Genomic DNA, 19,899 nt, shown 5'->3' with positions numbered 1-19,899 from the left:
CTGGACATTTGGGTTGGTTCCAAGTCTTTGCTATTGTGAATAATGCCGCAATAAACATACGTGTGCATGTGTCTTTATAGCAGCATGATTTATAGTCCTTTGGGTATATACCCAGTAATGGGATGGCTGGGTCAAATGGTATTTCTACTTCTAGATCCCTGAGGAATCGCCACACTGACTTCCACAAGGGTTGAACTAGTTTACAGTCCCACCAACAGTGTAAAAGTGTTCCTATTTCTCCACATCCTCTCCAGCACCTGTTGTTTCCTGACTTTTTAATGATTGCCATTCTAACTGGTGTGAGATGCTATCTCATTGTGGTTTTGATTTGCATTTCTCTGATGGCCAGTGATGGTGAGCATTTTTTCATGTGTTTTTTGGCTGCATAAATGTCTTCTTTTGAGAAGTATCTGTTCATGTCCTTTGCCCACTTTTTGTTGGGGTTGTTTGTTTTCTTCTTGTAAATTTGTTTGAGTTCATTGTAGATTCTGGATATTAGCCCTTTGTCAGATGAGTAGGTTGTGAAAATTTTCTCCCATTTCTCCCATTTCTCCCAGGTTGCCTGTTCACTCTGATGGTAGTTTCTTTTGCTGTGCAGAAGCTCTTGAGTTTAATTAGATCCCATTTGTCAATTTTGGCTTTTGTTGCCATTGCTTTTGGTGTTTTAGACATGAAGTCCTTGCCCATGCCTATGTCCTGAATGGTAATGCCTAGGTTTTCTTCTAGGGTTTTTATGGTTTTAGGTCTAACGTTTAAGTCTTTAATCCATCTTGAATTGATTTTTGTGTAAGGTGTAAGGAAGGGATCCAGTTTCAGCTTTCTCCATATGGCTAGCCAGTTTTCCCAGCACCATTTATTAAATAGGGAATCCTTTCCTCATTGCTTGTTTTTCTCAGATTTGTCAAAGATCAGATAGTTGTAGATATGCGGCGTTATTTCTGAGGGCTCTGTTCTGTTCCATTGATCTATATCTCTGTTTTGGTACCAGTACCATGCTGTTTTGGTTACTGTAGCCTTGTAGTATAGTTCGAAGTCAGGTAGCGTGATGCCTCCAGCTTTGTTCTTTTGGCTTAGGATTGACTTGGCGATGCGGGCTCTTTTTTGGTTCCATATGAACTTTAAAGTAGTTTTTTCCAATTCTGTGAAGAAAGTCGTTGGTAGCTTGATGGGGATGGCATTGAATCTGTAAATTACCTTGCGCAGTATGGCCATTTTCACGATATTGATTCTTCCTACCCATGAGCATGGAATGTTCTTCCATTTGTTTGTATCCTCTTCTATTTCCTTGAGCAGTGGTTTGTAGTTCTCCTTGAAGAGGTTCTTCACGTCCCTTGTAAGTTGGATTCCTAGGTATTTTATTCTCTTTGAAGCAATTGTGAATGGGAGTTCACTCATGATTTGGCTCTCTGTTTGTCTGTTGCTGGTGTATAAGAATGCTTGTGATTTTTGTACATTGATTTTGTATCCTGAGACTTTGCTGAAGTTGCTTATCAGCTTAAGGAGATTTTGAGCTGAGCCAATGGGGTTTTCTAGATATACAATCATGTCATCTGCAAACAGGGACAATTTGATTTCCTCTTTTCCTAATTGAATACCCTTGATTTCCTTCTCCTGCCTAATTGCCCTGGCCAGAACTTCCAACACTATGTTGAATAGGAGTGGTGAGATAGAGCATCCCTGTCTTGTGCCAGTTTTCAAAGGGAATGCTTCCAGTTTTTGCCCATTCAGTATGATATTGGCTGTGGGTTTGTCATAGATAGCTCTTATTATTTTGAGATACGTCCCATCAATACCTAATTTATTGAGAGTTTTTAGCATGAAGCGTTGTTGAATTTTGTCAAAGGCCTTTTCTGCATCTATTGAGATAATCATACGGTTTTTGTCTTTGGTTCTGTTTGTATGCCGGATTACATTTATTGATTTGCATATATTGAACCAGCCTTGCATCCCAGGGATGAAGCCCACTTGATCATGGTGGATAAGCTTTTTGATGTGCTGCTGGATTCGGTTTGCCAGTATTTTACTGAGGATTTTTGCATCAATGTTCATCAAGGATACTGGTCTAAAATTCTCTTTTTTGGTTGTGTCTCTGCCCGGTTTTGGTATCAGGATGATGCTGGCCTCATAAAATGAGTTAGGGAGGATTCCCTCTTTTTCTATTGATTGGAATAGTTTCAGAAGGAATGGTACCAGTTCCTCCTTGTACCTCTGGTAGAATTCGGCTGTGAATCCTTCTGGTCCTGGACTCTTTTTGGTTGGTAAGCTATTGATTATTGCCACAATTTCACCTCCTGTTATTGATCTCTTCAGAGATTCAACTTCTTCCTGGTTTAGTCTTGGGAGCGTGTATGTGTCAAGGAATTTAACTATTTCTTCTAGATTTTCTAGTTTATTTGCGTAGAGGTGTTTGTAGTATTCTCTGATGGTAGTTTGTATTTCTGTGGGATCAGTGGTGATATCCCCTTTATCATTTTTTATTGCGTCTATTTCATTCTTCTTTCTTTTTTTCTTTATTAGTCTTGCTAGCGGTCTATCAATTTTGTTGATCCTTTCAAAAAACCAGCTCCTGGATTCATTAATTTTTTGAAGGGTTTTTTGTGTCTCTATTTCCTTCAGTTCTGCTCTGATTTTAGTTATTTCTTGCCTTCTGCTAGCTTTTGAATGTGTTTGCTCTTGCTTTTCTAGTTCTTTTAATTGTGATGTTAGGGTGTCCATTTTGGATCTTTCCTGCTTTCTCTTGTGGGCATTTAGTGCTATAAATTTCCCTCTACACACTGCTTTGAATGCATCCCAGAGATTCTGGTATGTTGTGTCTTGGTTCTCATTGGTTTCAAAGAACATCTTTATTTCTGCCTTCATTTTATTATGTATTCAGTAGTCATTCAGGAGCAGGTTGTTCAGTTTCCATGTAGTTGAGCGGTTTTGAGTGAGATTCTTAATCCTGAGCTCTAGCTTGATTGCACTGTGATCTGAGAGACAGTTTGTTATAATTTCTGTTGTTTTACATTTGCTGAGGAGAGCTTTACTTCCAAGTATGTGGTCAGTTTTGGAATAGGTGTGGTGTGGTGCTGAAAAAATGTATATTCTGTTGATTTGGAGTGGAAAGTTCTGTAGATGTCTATTAGGTCTGCTTGGTGCAGAGCTGAGTTCAATTCCTGGGTATCTTTGTTGACTTTCTGTCTCGTTGATCTGTCTAATGTTGACAGTGGGGTGTTAAAGTCTCCCATTATTAATGTGTGGGAGTCTAAGTCTCTTTGTAGGTCACTCAGGACTTGCTTTATGAATTTGGGTGCTCCTGTATTGGGTGCATATATATCTGGGATAGTTAGTTCTTCTTGTTGAATTCATCCCTTTACCATTATGTAATGGCCTTCTTTGTCTCTTTTGATCTTTGTTGGTTTAACGTCTGTTTTATCAGAGACTAGGATTGCAACCCCTGCCTTATTTTGCTTTCCATTTGCATGGTAGATCTTCCTCCATCCTTTTATTTTGAGCCTATGTGTGTCTCTGCACGTGAGATGGGTTTCCTGAATACAGCACACTGATGGGTCTTGAGTCTTTATCCAATTTGCCAGTCTGTGTCTTTTAATTGGAGCATTTAGTCCATTTACATTTAAAGTTAATATTGTTATGTGTGAATCTGATCCTGTCATTATGATGTTAGCTGGTTATTTTGCTCGTTAGTTGATGCAGTCTCTTCCTAGTCTCGATGGTCTTTACATTTTGGCATGATTTTGCAGTGGCTGGTAGCGGTTGTGCCTTTCCATGTTTAGTGCTTTCTTCAGGAGCTCTTTTAGGGCAGGCCTGGTGGTGACAAAATCTCTCAGCATTTGCTTGTCTGTAAAGTATTTTATTTCTCCTTCACTTATGAAGCTTAGTTTGGCTGGATATGAAATTCTGGGTTGAAAATTCTTTAAGAATGTTGAATATTGGCCCCCACTCTCTTCTGGCTTGTAGAGTTTCTGCTGAGAGATCCGCTGTTAGTCTGATGGGCTTCCCTTTGAGGGTAACCCGACCTTTCTCTCTGGCTGCCCTTAACATTTTTTCCTTCATTTCAACTTTGGTGAATCTGACAATTATGTGTCTTGGAGTTGCTCTTCTCGAGGAGTATCTTTGTGGCGTTCTCTGTATTTCCTGAATCTGAATGTTGGCCTGCCTTGCTAGATTGGGGAAGTTCTCCTGGATAATATCCTGCAGAGTGTTTTCCAACTTGGTTCCATTCTTCCCGTCACTTTCAGGTACACCAATCAGACGTAGATTTGGTCTTTTCACATAGTCCCATATTTCTTGGAGGCTTTGTTCATTTCTGTTTATTCTTTTTTCTCTAAACTTCCCTTCTCGCTTCATTTCATTCATTTCATCTTCCATCACTGATACCCTTTCTTCCAGTTGATCGCATCGGCTCCTGAGGCTTCTGCATTCTTCACGTAGTTCTCGAGCCTTGGTTTTCAGCTCCATCAGCTCCTTTAAGCACTTCTCTGTATTGGTTATTCTAGTTATACATTCTTCTAAATTTATTTCAAAGTTTTCAACTTCTTTGCCTTTGGTTTGAATATCCTCCCGTAGCTCGGAGTAATTTGATCGTCTGAAGCCTTCTTCTCTCAGCTCGTCAAAGTCATTCTCCGTCCAGTTTTGTTCCATTGCTGGTGAGGAACTGCGTTCCTTTGGAGGAGGAGAGGTGCTCTGCTTTTTAGAGTTTCCAGTTTTTCTGCTCTGTTTTTTTCCCCATCTTTGTGGTTTTATCTACTTTTGGTCTTTGATGATGGTGATGTACAGATGGGTTTTTGGTGTGGATGTGCTTTCTGTTTGTTAGTTTTCCTTCTAACAGACAGGACCCTCAGCTGCAGGTCTGTTGGAGTACCTGGCCGGCCGTGTGAGGTGTCAGTCTGCCCCTGCTGGGGAGTGCCTTCCAGTTAGGCTGCTCAGGGGTCAGGGGTCAGGGACCCACTTGAGGAGGCAGTCTGCCCATTCTCAGATCTCCAGCTGCATGATGGGAGAACCACTGCTCTCTTCAAAGCTGTCAGACAGGGACATTTAAGTCTGCAGAGGTTACTGCTGTCTTTTTGTTTGTCTGTGCCCTGCCCCCAGAGGCGGAGCCTACAGAGGCAGGCAGGCCTCCTTGAGCTGTGGTGGGCTTCACCCAGTTCAAGCTTCCCGGCTGCTTTGTTTACCTAAGCAAGCCTGGGCAATGGTGGGTTCCCCTCCCCCAGCCTCGCTGCCACCTTGCAGTTTGATCTCAGACTGCTGTGCTAGCAATCAGCGAGACTCCATGGGCATAGAACCCTCTAAGCCAGGTGCGGGCTATAATCTCCTGGTGCGCCGTTTCCTAAGCGTGTCAGAAAAGCACAGTATTTGGGTGGGAGTGACCCAATTTTCCAGGTGCCGTCTGTCACCCCTTTCTTTGACTAGGAAAGGGAACTCCCTGACCCCTTGGGCTTCCCGAGTGAGGCAATGCCTCGCCCTTCTTCGGCTCATGCACGGTGCTCGCACCCACTGACCTGTGCCCACTGTCTGACACTCCCTAGTGAGATGAACCCGGTACCTCAGATGGAAATGCAGAAATCACCCGTCTTCTGCGTTGCTCACGTTGGGAGCTGTAGACCGGAGCTCTTCCTATTCGGCCATCTTGGCTCCCTTTGTTTATCTAGCTGTCAATTAATCTTGTTTACCCTTTCAAAGAACTAATTTTCCATTTTGTTGATCCCTTGCATAATTTTTAAAATCACAATTTCGTTTAGTTGTACTCTGATTTTAGTTATTTCTTTTTCTTCTGCTAGCTTTGGGTTAAGTTGTTATTATTATTTTAGTTCCATTAGGGGAAATATTAGGCTTTAATTTCAGATCATTCTATCTTTCCAATGCAGGAATTTAGCACTACAAGCTTTCCTCTTAACAATACCTTTGCTGTATCCCAGAGATTTTTGTATGTTATGTCTCTATTTTCATTTGTTTCAAATTATTTTTTGATTTCTGCTTTAATTTTGATGTTTACTCAAAACTCATTCAGCAGCAAGTTGTTTAGTTTCAATGTATTTGTGTATTTCTAAGAGCTCTACTTGTTATTGATTTCTAATTTTATTCCACCATGGTCTGTGAAGATGCTTGAAATAGTTTTGATTTTTTAAAAACGTATTGAGACTTGCTTTATGTCAGAGGATGTGGTCAATCTTATAGAATTTCTCATGCACATGTAAGAATGTATACGATGTGGTTGTCTGGTGGAGTATTCTGCAGATGTCTATTAGGTCCATTTAGTCAAGTGTCTACTTTAAGTCCAGAATTTGTTAAAGTTGATGATCTGTCTGACAGGGCAGGAGCACCAACATCTCGGACAAACACTGCCACTTTAAGTTCCTGCTCCCTTTCTAGCCTCATGTATTTCAAGGAAATCACTTCTCTTCTAACTATAAGCATCCAGTAAGAGCAGACAGTAAAACACAGATAAGACAGCTCAGGCACAGAGGGAGGTGGGGGCAAAGTCTCTTGGGTAACTGCCAAACTTCACTCTCATACAATGGCCTTAATAAACACATTCCTTTCCCTTCAGGTGCACTAAGATAGGGAAGCTAAAAGCAGACTCAGGGTAGGCGGTAGGGTGTATGCCTGCAGCTGCAGGAAGATGTATGGGAACAGACACACAACTCTCCCTCCCAGACAAGCACAACAAAGAGACACAGAAGAGTCCAAGCCTATGATAAACTCTCCCACCATGAATCCTTAAAAACTCTTAGTCTTTAAGAAAGTGTGGCTCTGACCTAACTTGGCCAGAAGCCCCTCTGTGGTTTGTTTTCTAAAATAAACCTGTTTTCTAAAATAAACCTGGCTGTCGAGCCACCCTTCATGTTTCTTTCATCTTTCTTTAATTTGTACAGTGTCTAATGCTGAAAACCAACAAAGAAATTCTGGACTGAAATGGTAATGCTGTCAATGGGGTATTAAAGTCTCCCACTATTATGGTATGGCTGCCTATATCTTTTCTTATATCCAGTAGTAAGTTTTTATAAATCTCAGTGCTCTGGAGTTGGGTGCATACACCTTTAAGATAGATAAATCTATTGAATTGAAACTTTTATCATTATAGAATGTCCTTCTTTGTCCTTTTTTACTGTTGTTGGTTTAAAGTTTGTTTTACCTAACCCAAGAATAGTGATCTCTTTTTTGTTTTCATTTGCTGATCAGTCTTTCTCCATCCCTTTATTTTGAGCCTATGGGTGTCATTACATGTGAGACAGGTATCTTAAAGACAGCAGGCTTGGCTTTTTTTTTTTTTTTTAAATCCAACTTGCCGCTCTTTGAATTTTAAGTGGAGCATTTAGGCTGTTTACATTCACAGTTAATATTGATGTGAGAGGTTTTGTTCCTGTCATAGCATTGTTAGCTAACTGCTTTGCAGTCTCTATTGCATAGTTGCTCTATAGTGTCTATGGGCTTTGTACTCACATGTGCATTTTTGTTAGCAAGTACCATTATTTTGTTTCCATGTTTAGCATTTCTCGTAGGGTCAGTCTGGTGGTAATAACTTCTCTTAGCATTTGCTTCTCTGTGAAAGACTTTATTTCTCCTTTGTTTCTGAAGCTTATTTTGGTGGGATATGAATTTCTTTGCTGGCATTTTTTTTTTCCTTAAGAAAGCTAAAAGGCTGGGTGTGGTGGCTTACGCCTGTGATCCCAGCACTTTGGGAGGCTGTGGGGGGTGGATCACGAGGTCAGGAGATCAAGGCCACGGTGAAACCCCGTCTCTACTAAAAATACAAAAAATTAGTCGGGTGCTGTGGCAGGCACCTGTAGTCCCAGCTACTTGGGAGGCTGAGGCAGGAGAATGGCGTGAAACCGGGAGGCAGGGCTTGGAGTGAACTGAGATCGCGCCACTGTACTCCAGCCTGGGTGACAGAGCAAGACTCCGTCTCAAAAAAAAAAAAAAAAAAAAAGCTAAAAATTGATTTCCAATTGCTTCTGGCTTGAAAGGATTTTGTTGCGGGGAGGAGCCAAGATGGCCGAATAGGAACAGCTCTGGTCTACAACTCCCAGCGTGAGCAACGCAGAAGACGGGTGATTTCTGCATTTCCATCTGAGGTACCGTGTTCATCTCACTAGGGAGTGCCAGACAGTGGGCGCAGGTCAGTGGGTGAGTACACCGTGCGCCAGCCGAAGCAGGGGCGAGGCATTGCCTCACTTGGGAAGTGCAAGGGGTCAGGGAGTTCCCTTTTCAGGGGTGACAGACAGCACCTGGAAAATCGGGCCACTCCCCCCCGAATACTGTGCTTTTCCGACGGGCTTAGGAAACGGTGCCCCAGGAGATTATAGACCGCACCTGGCTCAGAGGGTCCTATGCCCACGGAGTCTCACTGATTGCTAGCACAGCAGTCTGAGTTCAAACAGCAACTCGGCGGCAAGGCTGGGGGAGGGGCGCCCGCCATCACCCAGGCTTGCTTAGGTAAACAAAGCAGCCGGGAAGCTTGAACTGGGTGAAGCCCACCACAGCTCAAGGAGGCCTGCCTGCCTCTGTAGGCTCCACCTCTGGGGGCAGGGCACAGACAAACAAAAAGACAGCAGTAAGCTCTGCACACTTAAATGTCCCTGTCTGACAGCTTTGAGGAGAACAGTGGTTCTCCCAGCACGCAGCTGGAGATCTGAGAACGGGCAGACTGCCTCCTCAAGTGGGTCCCTGACCCCTGACCCCTGAGCAGCCTAACTGGAAGGCACCCCCCAGCAGGGGCAGACTGACACCTCACACGGCCGGCCAGTTACTCCAACAGACCTGCAGCTGAGGGTCCTGTCTGTTAGAAGGAAAACTAACAGAAAGGACATCCACACCAAAAACCCATCTGTACATCACCATCATCAAAGACCAAAAGTAGATAAAACCACAAAGATGGGGGAAAAACAGAGCAGAAAAACTGGAAACTCTAAAAAGCAGAGCACCTCTCCTCCTCCAAAGGAACGCAGTTCCTCACCAGCAACGGAACAAAGCTGGACGGAGAATGACTTTGATGAGCTGAGAGAAGAAGGCTTCAGACGATCAAATTACTCCGAGCTACGGGAGGATATTCAAACCAAAGGCAAAGAAGTTGAAAACATTGAAAAAAATTTAGAAGAATGTATAACTAGAATAACCAATACAGAGAAGTGCTTAAAGGAGCTGATGGAGCTGAAAACCAAGGCTCGAGAACTACGTGAAGAATGCAGAAGCCTCAGGAGCTGATGCAATCAAATGGAAGAAAGGGTATCAGCCCTGGAAGATGAAATGAATGAAATGAAGCGAGAAGGGAAGTTTAGAGAAAAAAGAATAAACAGAAATGAGCAAAGCCTCCAAGAAATGTGGGACTATGTGAAAAGACCAAGTCTACGTCTGATTGGTGTACCTGAAAGTGATGGGGAGAATGGAACCAAGTTGGAAAACACTCTGCAGGATATTATCCAGGAGAACTTCCCCAATCTAGCAAGGCAGGCCAACATTCAGATTCAGGAAATACAGAGAACACCACAAAGATACTCCTCGAGAAGAGCAACTCCAAGACACATAATTGTCAGATTCACCAAAGTTGAAATGAAGGAAAAAATGTTAAGGGCAGCCAGAGAGAAAGGTCGGGTTACCATCAAAGGGAAGCCCATCAGACTAACAGCGGATCTCTCGGCAGAAACCCTACAAGCCAGAAGAGAGTGGGGGCCAATATTCAACATTCTTAAAGAAAAGAATTTTCAACCCAGAATTTCATATCCAGCCAAACTAAGCTTCATAAGTGAAGGAGAAATAAAATACTTTACAGACAAGCAAATGCTGAGAGATTTTGTCACCACCAAGCCTGCCCTAAAAGAGCTCCTGAAGAAAGCACTAAACATGGAAAGGCACAACCGCTACCAGCCACTGCAAAATCATGCCAAAATGTAAAGACCATCGAGACTAGGAAGAGACTGCATCAACTAACGAGCAAAATAACCAGCTAACATCATAATGACAGGATCAGATTCACACATAACAATATTAACTTTAAATGTAAATGGACTAAATGCTCCAATTAAAAGACACAGACTGGCAAATTGGATAAAGACTCAAGACCCATCAGTGTGCTGTATTCAGGAAACCCATCTCACGTGCAGAGACACACATAGGCTCAAAATAAAAGGATGGAGGAAGATCTACCAAGCAAATGGAAAACAAAAAAAGGCAGGGGTTGCAATCCTAGTCTCTGATAAAACAGACTTTAAACCAACAAAGATCAAAAGAGACAAAGAAGGCCATTACATAATGGTAAAGGGATGAATTCAACAAGAAGAACTAACTATCCTAAATATATATGCACCCAATCCAGGAGCACCCAGATTCATAAAGCAAGTCCTGAGTGACCTACAAAGAGACTTAGACTCCCACACATTAATAATGGGAGACTTTAACACCCCACTGTCAACATTAGACAGATCAACGAGACAGAAAGTCAACAAGGATACCCAGGAATTGAACTCAGCTCTGCACCAAGCAGACCTAATAGACATCTACAGAACTCTCCACCCCAAATCAACAGAATATACATTTTTTTCAGCACCACACCACACCTATTCCAAAATTGACCACATACTTGGAAGTAAAGCTCTCCTCAATAAATGTAAAAGAACAGAAATTATAACAAACTATCTCTCAGATCACAGTGCAATCAAGCTAGAACTCAGGATTAAGAATCTCACTCAAAACTGCTCAACTACATGGAAACTGAACAACCTGCTCCTGAATGACTACTGGGTACATAACGAGATGAAGGCAGAAATAAAGATGTTCTTTGAAACCAATGAGAACCAAGACACAACATACCAGAATCTCTGGGATGCATTCAAAGCAGTGTGTAGACGGAAAATTATAGCACTAAATGCCCACAAGAGAAAGCAGGAAAGATCCAAAATTGACACCCTAACATCACAATTAAAAGAACTAGAAAAGCAAGAGCAAACACATTCAAAAGCTGGCAGAAGGCAAGAAATAACTAAAATCAGAGCAGAACTGAAGGAAATAGAGACACAAAAAACCCTTCAAAAAATTAATGAATCCAGGAGCTGGTTTTTTGAAAGGATCAACAAAATTGATAGACCGCTAGCAAGATTAATAAAGAAAAAAAGAGAGAAGAATCAAATAGATGCAATAAAAAATGATAAAGGGGCTATCACCACCGATCCCACAGAAATACAAACTACCATCAGAGAATACTGCAAACACCTCTACGCAAATAAACTAGAAAATCTAGAAGAAATGGATAAATTCCTCAACACATACACCCTCCCAAGACTAAACCAGGAAGAAGTTGAATCTCTGAATAGACCAATAACAGGAGCTGAAATTGTGGCAATAATCAATAACTTACCAACCAAAAAAAGTCCAGGACCAGACAGGTTCACAGCCGAATTCTACCAGAGGTACAAGGAGGAACTGGTACCATTCCTTTTGAAACTATTCCAATCAATAGAAAAAGAGGGAATCCTCCCTAACTCATTTTTATGAGGCCAGCATCATCCTGATACCAAAGCCTGGCAGAGACACAACAAAAAAAAGAGAATTTTAGACCAATATCCTTGATGAACATTGATGCAAAAATCCTCAATAAAATACTGGCAAACCAAATCCAGCAGCACATCAAAAAGCTTATCCACCATGATCAAGTGGGCTTCATCCCTGGGATGCAAGCCTGGTTCAATATACGCAAATCAATAAATGTAATCCAGCATATAAACAGAACCAAAGACAAAAACCACATGATTATCTCCATAGATGCAGAAAAGGCCTTTGACAAAATTCAACAACCCTTCATGCTAAAAACTCTCAATAAATTAGGTATTGATGGGACGTATCTCAAAATAATAAGAGCTATCTATGACAAACCCACAGCCAATATCACACTGAATGGGCAAAAACTGGAAGCATTCCCTTTGAAAACTGGCACAAGACAGGGATGCCCTCTCTCACCACTTCTATTCAACATAGTTTTGGAAGTTCTGGCCAGGGCAATTAGGCAGGAGAAGGAAATCAAGGGTATTCAATTAGGAAAAGAGGAAGTCAAATTGTCCCTGTTTGCAGATGACATGATTGTATATCTAGAAAACCCCACTGGCTCAGCCCAAAATCTCCTTAAGCTGATAAGCAACTTCAGCAAAGTCTCAGGATACAAAATCAATGTACAAACAGGATACAAAATCAATGTACAAAAATCACAAGCATTCTTATACACCAGCAACACACAAACGGAGAGCCAAATCATGAGTGAACTCCCATTCACAATTGCTTCAAAGAGAATAAAATACCTAGGAATGTAACTTACAAGGGATGTGAAGGACCTCTTCAAGGAGAACTACAAACCACTGCTCAATGAAATAAAAGAGGATACAAACAAATGGAAGAACATTCCATGCTCATGGGTACGAAGAATCAATATTGTGAAAATGGCCATCCTTCCCAAGGTAATTTACAGATTCAATGCCGTCCCCATCAAGCTACCAATGACTTTCTTCACAGAATTGGAAAAAACTACTTCAAAGTTCATATGGAACCAAAAAAGAGCCCGCATCGCCAAGTCAATCCTAAGCCAAAAGAACAAAGCTGGAGGCATCACACTACCTGACTTCAAACTATACTACAAGGCTACAGTAACCAAAACAGTATGATACTGGTACCAAAACAGAGATATAGATCAATGGAACAGAACGGAGCCATCAGAAATAATGCCACATATCTACAACTATCTGATATTTGACAAACGTGAGAAAAACAAGAAATGGGGAAAGGATTCCCTATTTAATAAATGGTGCTGGGAAAACTGGCTAGCCATATGGAGAAAGCTGAAACTGGATCCCTTCCTTACACCTTACACAAAAATCAATTCAAGATGGATTAAAGACTTAAACGTTAGACCTAAAACCATAAAAACCCTAGAAGAAAACCTAGGCATTACCATTCAGGACATAGGCATGGGCAAGGACTTCATGTCTAAAACACCAAAAGCAATAGCAACAAAAGCCAAAATTGACAAATGGGATCTAATTAAACTCAAGAGCTTCTGCACAGCAAAAGAAACTACCATCAGAGTGAACAGGCAACCTACAAAATGGGAGAAAATTTTCGCAACCTACTCATCTGACAAAGGGCTGATATCCAGAATCTACAATGAACTCAAACAAATTTACAAGAAAAAAACAAACAACCCCATCAAAATTGGGCGAAGGACATGAACAGACACTTCTCAAAAGAAGACATTTATGCAGCCAAAAAACACATGAAAAAATGTTCACCATCACTGGCCATCAGAGAAATGCAAATCAAAACCACAATGAGATAGCATCTCACACCAGTTAGAATGGCAATCATTAAAAAGTCAGGAAACAACAGGTGCTGGAGAGGATGTGGAGAAATAGGAACAGTTTTACACTGTTGGTGGGACTGTAAACTAGTTCAACCCTTGTGGAAGTCAGTGTGGTGATTCCTCAGGGATCTAGAACTAGAAATTCCATTCGACCCAGCCATCCCATTACTGGGTATATACCCAAAGGACTATAAATCATGCTGCTATAAAGACACATGCACACGTATGTTTACTGCGGCATTATTCACAATAGCAAAGACTTGGAACCAACCCAAATGTCCAACAATGATAGACTGGATTAAGAAAATGTGGCACATATACACCATGGAATACTATGCAGCCATAAAAAATGATGAGTTCATGTCCTTTGTAGGGACATGGATGAAATTGGAAATCATGATTTTCAGTAAACTATCGTAAGAACAAAAAACCAAACACCGCATATTCTCACTCATAGGTGGGAATTGAACAATGAGAGCACATGGACACAGGAAGGGGAACATCACACTTCGGGGACTGTTGTGGGGTGGGGGGAGTGGGGAGGGATAGCATTGGGAGATATACCTACTGCTAGATGACGAGTTAGTGGGTGCAGCGCACCAGCATGGCACATGTATACATATGTAACTTACCTGCACGGTGCGCACATGTACCCTAAAACCTAAAGTATAATAATAATAATAATAAAAATAAATAATAAGAAGAAAAAAAAAGAAAGAAAGGATTCTGTTGCGTAGTCCACTGTCATTCTGATGGGATTCCCTTTATAGGTAATTTGACCCTTTTTTCAGCTGTCTTTACGTTTTTTTTTTCTCTTTCATTTACCTTGTATAGTGGATTAGGCCGTTTTTACATTGCTATAAAGAAACATCTGAGATGGAGTAATTTATAAAGAAAAGAGATTTAATTGGCTCAGAGTTCTGTAGGCTGAACCAGCATGGTGCTGCCATCTGCTCTCCTTCTGGGGAGGCCTCAGGGAGCATTTACTCATGTTGGAAGCAGTACAATGCATGTCACACAGTGAAAGTGTGGCCAAGAGAGTAAGGGGGAAGATACCACACACTTACAAAACCAACTCTTGTGTGAATTCACTCATTGTTATGAGGATAGCACCAAAGGGATGGTGCAAAAGCATTATGAAAAAATCTGCCCTAATGATCCAATCACCTCCCAAGAAGCCTCACATCTCCAACATTTGGCAGTACATTTCAACATGAGATTTGGAGAGGACAGCCAACACTATATCAGATACTAAACTATGTGCCTTGCAGATGGTCATCTTGTATAGTATCTCACAGGAGTTCTCTAAATTTCTTGTATCTGCATGTCTACCTCTCTAGCAAGATTGGAAAAATTTTCCTGAATTACACCGCCAAATATGTTTTCCAAGTAGCATTTTCTTATTCTCTACTAGAAATGACAATAAGTCATAAGTTTAGTGTTTTTCTTCCTCTTGGTCTAGTCTATTTTAAAAACCTTCAACTGTATTTTGGAATTTCTGTAGTGAATATTTCAATTCCAGCAGTTCTGTTTGGTTCTTATTTAATATAGTTACATTATTCTTAGCTGGCCTTTTTCCACAAGGTCTTGAATATATCGTCTTACTCCTTTCTGGCCTACAAGGGTTCTGCTGAAAAATCTGTTGATAATGTCTTTGGGGTTCCATTGTACATTACAATTTGCATTTCTGTTGCTGCTTTCAAGACTATTTTTTGTCTTTAACTTTTGACAGTTTTAACTTTCTTCTGGACTTAAACTATATAATTGACTAAATGGAACTAATAGATATCTGCAGAATACCTTAGCCAACAAACACAAAGAATATACATTCTACTCATCTGCACATGGAACATTCTTTAAGATTGATCACATGCTCTGCCATAAAGCCATGTGAAAGTCTCCTACTATTCTTGTCTTGCATTCTATCTCTCCACATACACCAACTCTATAGTTTTACTCCTCTTCCCCCCATGTTTTATGCTTTTGATGTCACAATTTACCTCTTTTCGTAATTCATATCCCTTAAATTATTGCAGCTTTAGTTATTTTTAATAGTTTTGAGTTTTAGTCTTTATACTAAGTTTAAAGGCTATGCCTTTAACCTTTAACCCTCAGCAATGAGTAGGTCAATTTAGTATATGTTAAAACAATAAAGATTAATGGCAGAGCATATACTAAATCGTTTCAACATATACTAAATTGACCTACCCATTGCCGTTACAGTATTAGAGTGTCTTGGATTTGAAAATGTCCTTACTTTGATCAGTAAGCTTTATACTTTCATGCTACTAATTATCATCCCCTTCCTTCATCTTGAAGAACTGCCTTTGGAATTTTTACAATGCATGTCTAGTGGTGATAATCTAAGCCTTTGTTTGTCAGTCTTTTTCACCCTTCATTTTTGAAAGACAGAATTGTTGGGTAGAGTATTCCTAATTGGATTCCCACCCCACTACCCGCCTCCACCCCGCCCCACAAAGTTTTGAAAATGTCATCTTACTCCTTTTTGGCCTACAAGGTTTCTGCTGAAAAATTTGTTGATAATGTCATTGGGATTCCTTTGTACATAACAATTTGTTTTTTTCTTGCTGCTTTCACAACTCTCTGTTTTTCTTTAACTTTGACAATTTGATTATGATGTTTCTCAGTGCATTAATGTTACTTGGCATCTTTGAGCTTACTAAATCAGGATTTCTGTTTCCTTCTAAAAGCTTGAGAAGTTTCTGGCTTAATGTGACTTTCTGTATTTTTCTGGAACGTCGATAATGCATATGATGGTCAGTTGATGGTATTCCATTAGTCTCTTAAAATGGCTTCACTATTTTCTATTTTCTCTCCTCAAACTGGGTGACTTTTTTTTTTTTGACTTAAACAACAGAGACTTATTTTCTCACTGTTGTGGAAGCTAAAAAGTCTAAATCAATGTGCCAGCAGAGTCACTACCTGGTGAGGGCTGTTAAATTAAAAATTATAGGAGGCAGCTGTTTTGGACTAAGATTCTACACCACACCCCAACAGACCAGACTAAAAAATCACAATGGAGTCACTCAGGCTGAGGATCAACATCACTAAACTAAAACTAAGTTGTTACCTGACCTTCCGAGAAATCAGAAATTTTCATCTCCACTGAGCAGTAACAAGTCACCCTGCCTTGAATGGCAAGGAGATTGAATGGGGAACTTGGATATTTATATCCACCTGGCAGTAGAAAGGTGGCACTCCCCTTCTTCCACCAGCATGGTATCTGAGGAAGCCTCTTAAAACAAAAGATAGAAAGAGATAACAGCCAATTTCTCAAACAGGCCAGTTTGAATCTTCAATCAGCATGATGATAAAGTTCCTTCTATTTTAACCCTTAACCTGAAGTAACCTTAAGATTACTTGAATAGTTATTGTTCTATTTTTCTGCCTTAAAAGGAAAGTAAATTTGACCAATCTACTTTCCATTCTTTATTTCTGCTTTCTTCTGTCCTTCTCTGTCTATAAAATTAACAAGCCCTTTTGCTCAGCCCATTGGAGCACTAATTCTATTTTATGAAATGAAGTGTTGCCTGATTCCAGAATCACAAGTAAAGCCAATTGAGATCTTTACATTTGTTGTAATTTTGTCCTTTGACAGATATCTCTCCTTAGGTTGCAGATGGCTGCCTTCCTGCTGTGTTCTCACATGGCCTTTCCTTGGTACCTGCACTGGGGAGAGAGCAATCTCTTTTTCTTAAAAAACCACCAATTCTATCAGATTAAGACTCCACGTTTATAACCTTATTTAACCTTAAGTATCTCCTAAAAGCCCTATTTCCAAATACAATAACTTTGGGCTTCAACATATGAATGTTGGGGGAGCGGACATAATTCAGTATATAACAAGCTGTAAACAAAGATTTATATGCAGATATTAATCTTATTTTTTTAATTTAACTTTTATTTTAAGTTCAGGGGTACATGTGCAGGTTTGTTATACAGATAAACTAGTGTCATGGGGGTTTGTTTTGCAGATTACTTTGTCACACAGGTAGTAAACCTAGTACCCATTATTTATTTTTTCTGCTTTTCTCTCTCCTCCTACTCTTCACCCTCCAGTAGGCCCCAGTGTGAGTTGTTCCCCTCTATGTGTCCATGTGTTCTTATCATTTAGCTCCCACTTACAAGTAAGAACATGTGGTATTTGGTTTTCTGTTTCTGCATTGGTTTGCTAAGGATAATGGCCTCCAGCTTCATCCATGTTTCTGCAAAGGACATGATCTCATTCTTTCTTATAGCTGCATAGTATTGCACGGTGTATATGTACCACATTTCTTTATCCAGTGTATCATTGATGGGCATTTAGGTTGATTCCATGTCTTTGCTATTGCAAATAGTGCTGCAGTGAACATACCCATGCATGTGTCTTTAGAACAGAATGATTTATATTCCTTCGTGTGTATACCCAGTAATGGGATTGCTGGGTCAAATGCTATTTCTGGTTCTTGAAACAGAAACTTGATAACTTTCAATGACCTGTCTTTGAGTTCCCTGATTCTTTCTTCTGTTTGATGTAGCCTGCTGTTGAACATCTCTATTAGATTTTTTAGTCAGAGTATTTTTCAGTTCTATAATTTCTGTTTGGTGTTTTAAAAACTTTTTTTAAATCTCTTTGTTGAAATTCTCAGTTTTGTTCCTACATTGGTCACCTGATCAGTGAGCATCTTTATGACCTTTATTCTAAATTCCCTGTCAGGTAAATTGCATATCTCCACATCACTTGGGTACAGTTTCGGAGATTTATTTTGCGCTTTAATTGGAATATATATCTCTGTTTCATCATTTTCTTTGACCTTCTATGTTAGTTTCTGTATGTTAGATGAGATAACTGCCTCTCCCAATCTAGTCAGCTATAATTTTGTGTCTACTGATTCCTCCTAGAGTTTGTCCACATGATGAGCTTCCCACTATTACTGCTTCCACCTAAGACTACATCCTCAACCTCCTACCTCTTGGAGGAGAGGGAATTAGACATATGCAAGTCTCTCCAGACCACAGGAAAAAGGTGATTTTATACAGTGCATAAGCATTTCCAGGAGCCTTATCCCCCAGAAGCAATGTACAGAAGGGGCTTTAAAATGCAGCTGTCTGTCACTTCCTGGAATGGGTTTATGGCACACTGTTCCAGTGGCTACTTGGTGGCCTGGTTTCCAACATGCGCTGGGGAGAAAGGAGACAGACAAATATCCCACTAGCAGCCTGAGAAGCAGGATGGCTCTTCCCGTGCTTTCTCCCCTAGCTAACCCCAGTGATAACTCCAGGTCTATTAATCCTACCTGAAAAGAGTTTGTCCACTCTTTCCACTCTTAGGACTGCATCCTAAACCTCCCAACTCTGGGGTAGAGGGGACTAGGCATATGCAAATCTCTCTAGGCCACAGAAAAAGCAGTTTTATATGAGCCTGCATGCACTGCCACGGACTTCATACTATGGGAGGAGTGTGGAGAGGGAATTCTAAAAATGCAGCTCCATGTTTCTTCCCAGAAAGGATTTATGCCATGCATTAGGTGCTGCAACTTTTATAGCAACCATGATTAACTGAATCCTAAATACCTTCTAGCTCAAAGAATGGAAGAAGTCACGTGTGAGTCTCTCTAGATTATAGGACAAAGAGGTGCTTTTCAATGGGCATCTAAGAACTTCCAGGGGCTACATCCTCTGGGTGCAGTGCAGAAAAAATATTGGAATGCACAGCTCCCATTTTTCCCTCCAGAAGGATTTTCCTGCACATTCTTTCCATGACTATTTGACAGACTTGCTTCTAATAAATTTGCATTGGTGAGCAGATAGTAGCCCTCCAGTAATCTGAGCCACAGCTTGGCACTTCCTGAGCCTTTCTTCCAGCTCACCCCAGTAATAAATCTAGGCCTATTCATTTTCCTTGAAGGAGTTAGTTCACACACCAAGAGCCACAACTTATATAGCTCCCACCAAAGGCACTATCTTCTTAATGACCTAGCTCTGGAAATCAGTGGGGCTTTCCATTCCTGAATGTCCCTAGGCCACAAAAAACAAATAGGTGGATATGCCATAGGCTTACTTCCAATAGGTATCTCCCTAGGATCAGAGGCTGCCGCCTGAACACCAGTATAGGTACTTGCCCCATATAATCTCCCTGGCTTACAGCAGAGAGAGTGGCAGATAAACACACACACTCAGCTTCACTTTGAAAACAGAAGAACTGCAATATACATCCAACACCCTACCTACCCAGTTAGGTCTAGAAGGTTTGGTTTCTACCTTACTTATCTCGGAGTTCTAACAAGACATGCCACATCCTACTCTCCAGGGGGCCACCAAAAACAGAGACATGGGTTTGGACAAACACAAAGAATTAAGAGGCACCTTAAAATCTCTGGCCAAATCAATTGGTGAGATTCTTCTTCACTCATTTAGATTTCATTAGAGAAAAGGTAACATTGCATAACAAGAGCAGAAGTCTTCAACCTGGAAGCGAAATTGTATATTTCTTTTTTTTTTATTATTATACTTTAAGTTTTAGGGTACATGTGCACAATGTGCAGGTTAGTTACATACGTATA

The sequence above is a fragment of the Pongo pygmaeus genome, chromosome 7, assembly GCF_028885625.2.
Source record: "Pongo pygmaeus isolate AG05252 chromosome 7, NHGRI_mPonPyg2-v2.0_pri, whole genome shotgun sequence".
Taxonomy (NCBI): domain Eukaryota; kingdom Metazoa; phylum Chordata; class Mammalia; order Primates; family Hominidae; genus Pongo; species Pongo pygmaeus.
This window is presented reverse-complemented; position numbering follows the sequence as displayed.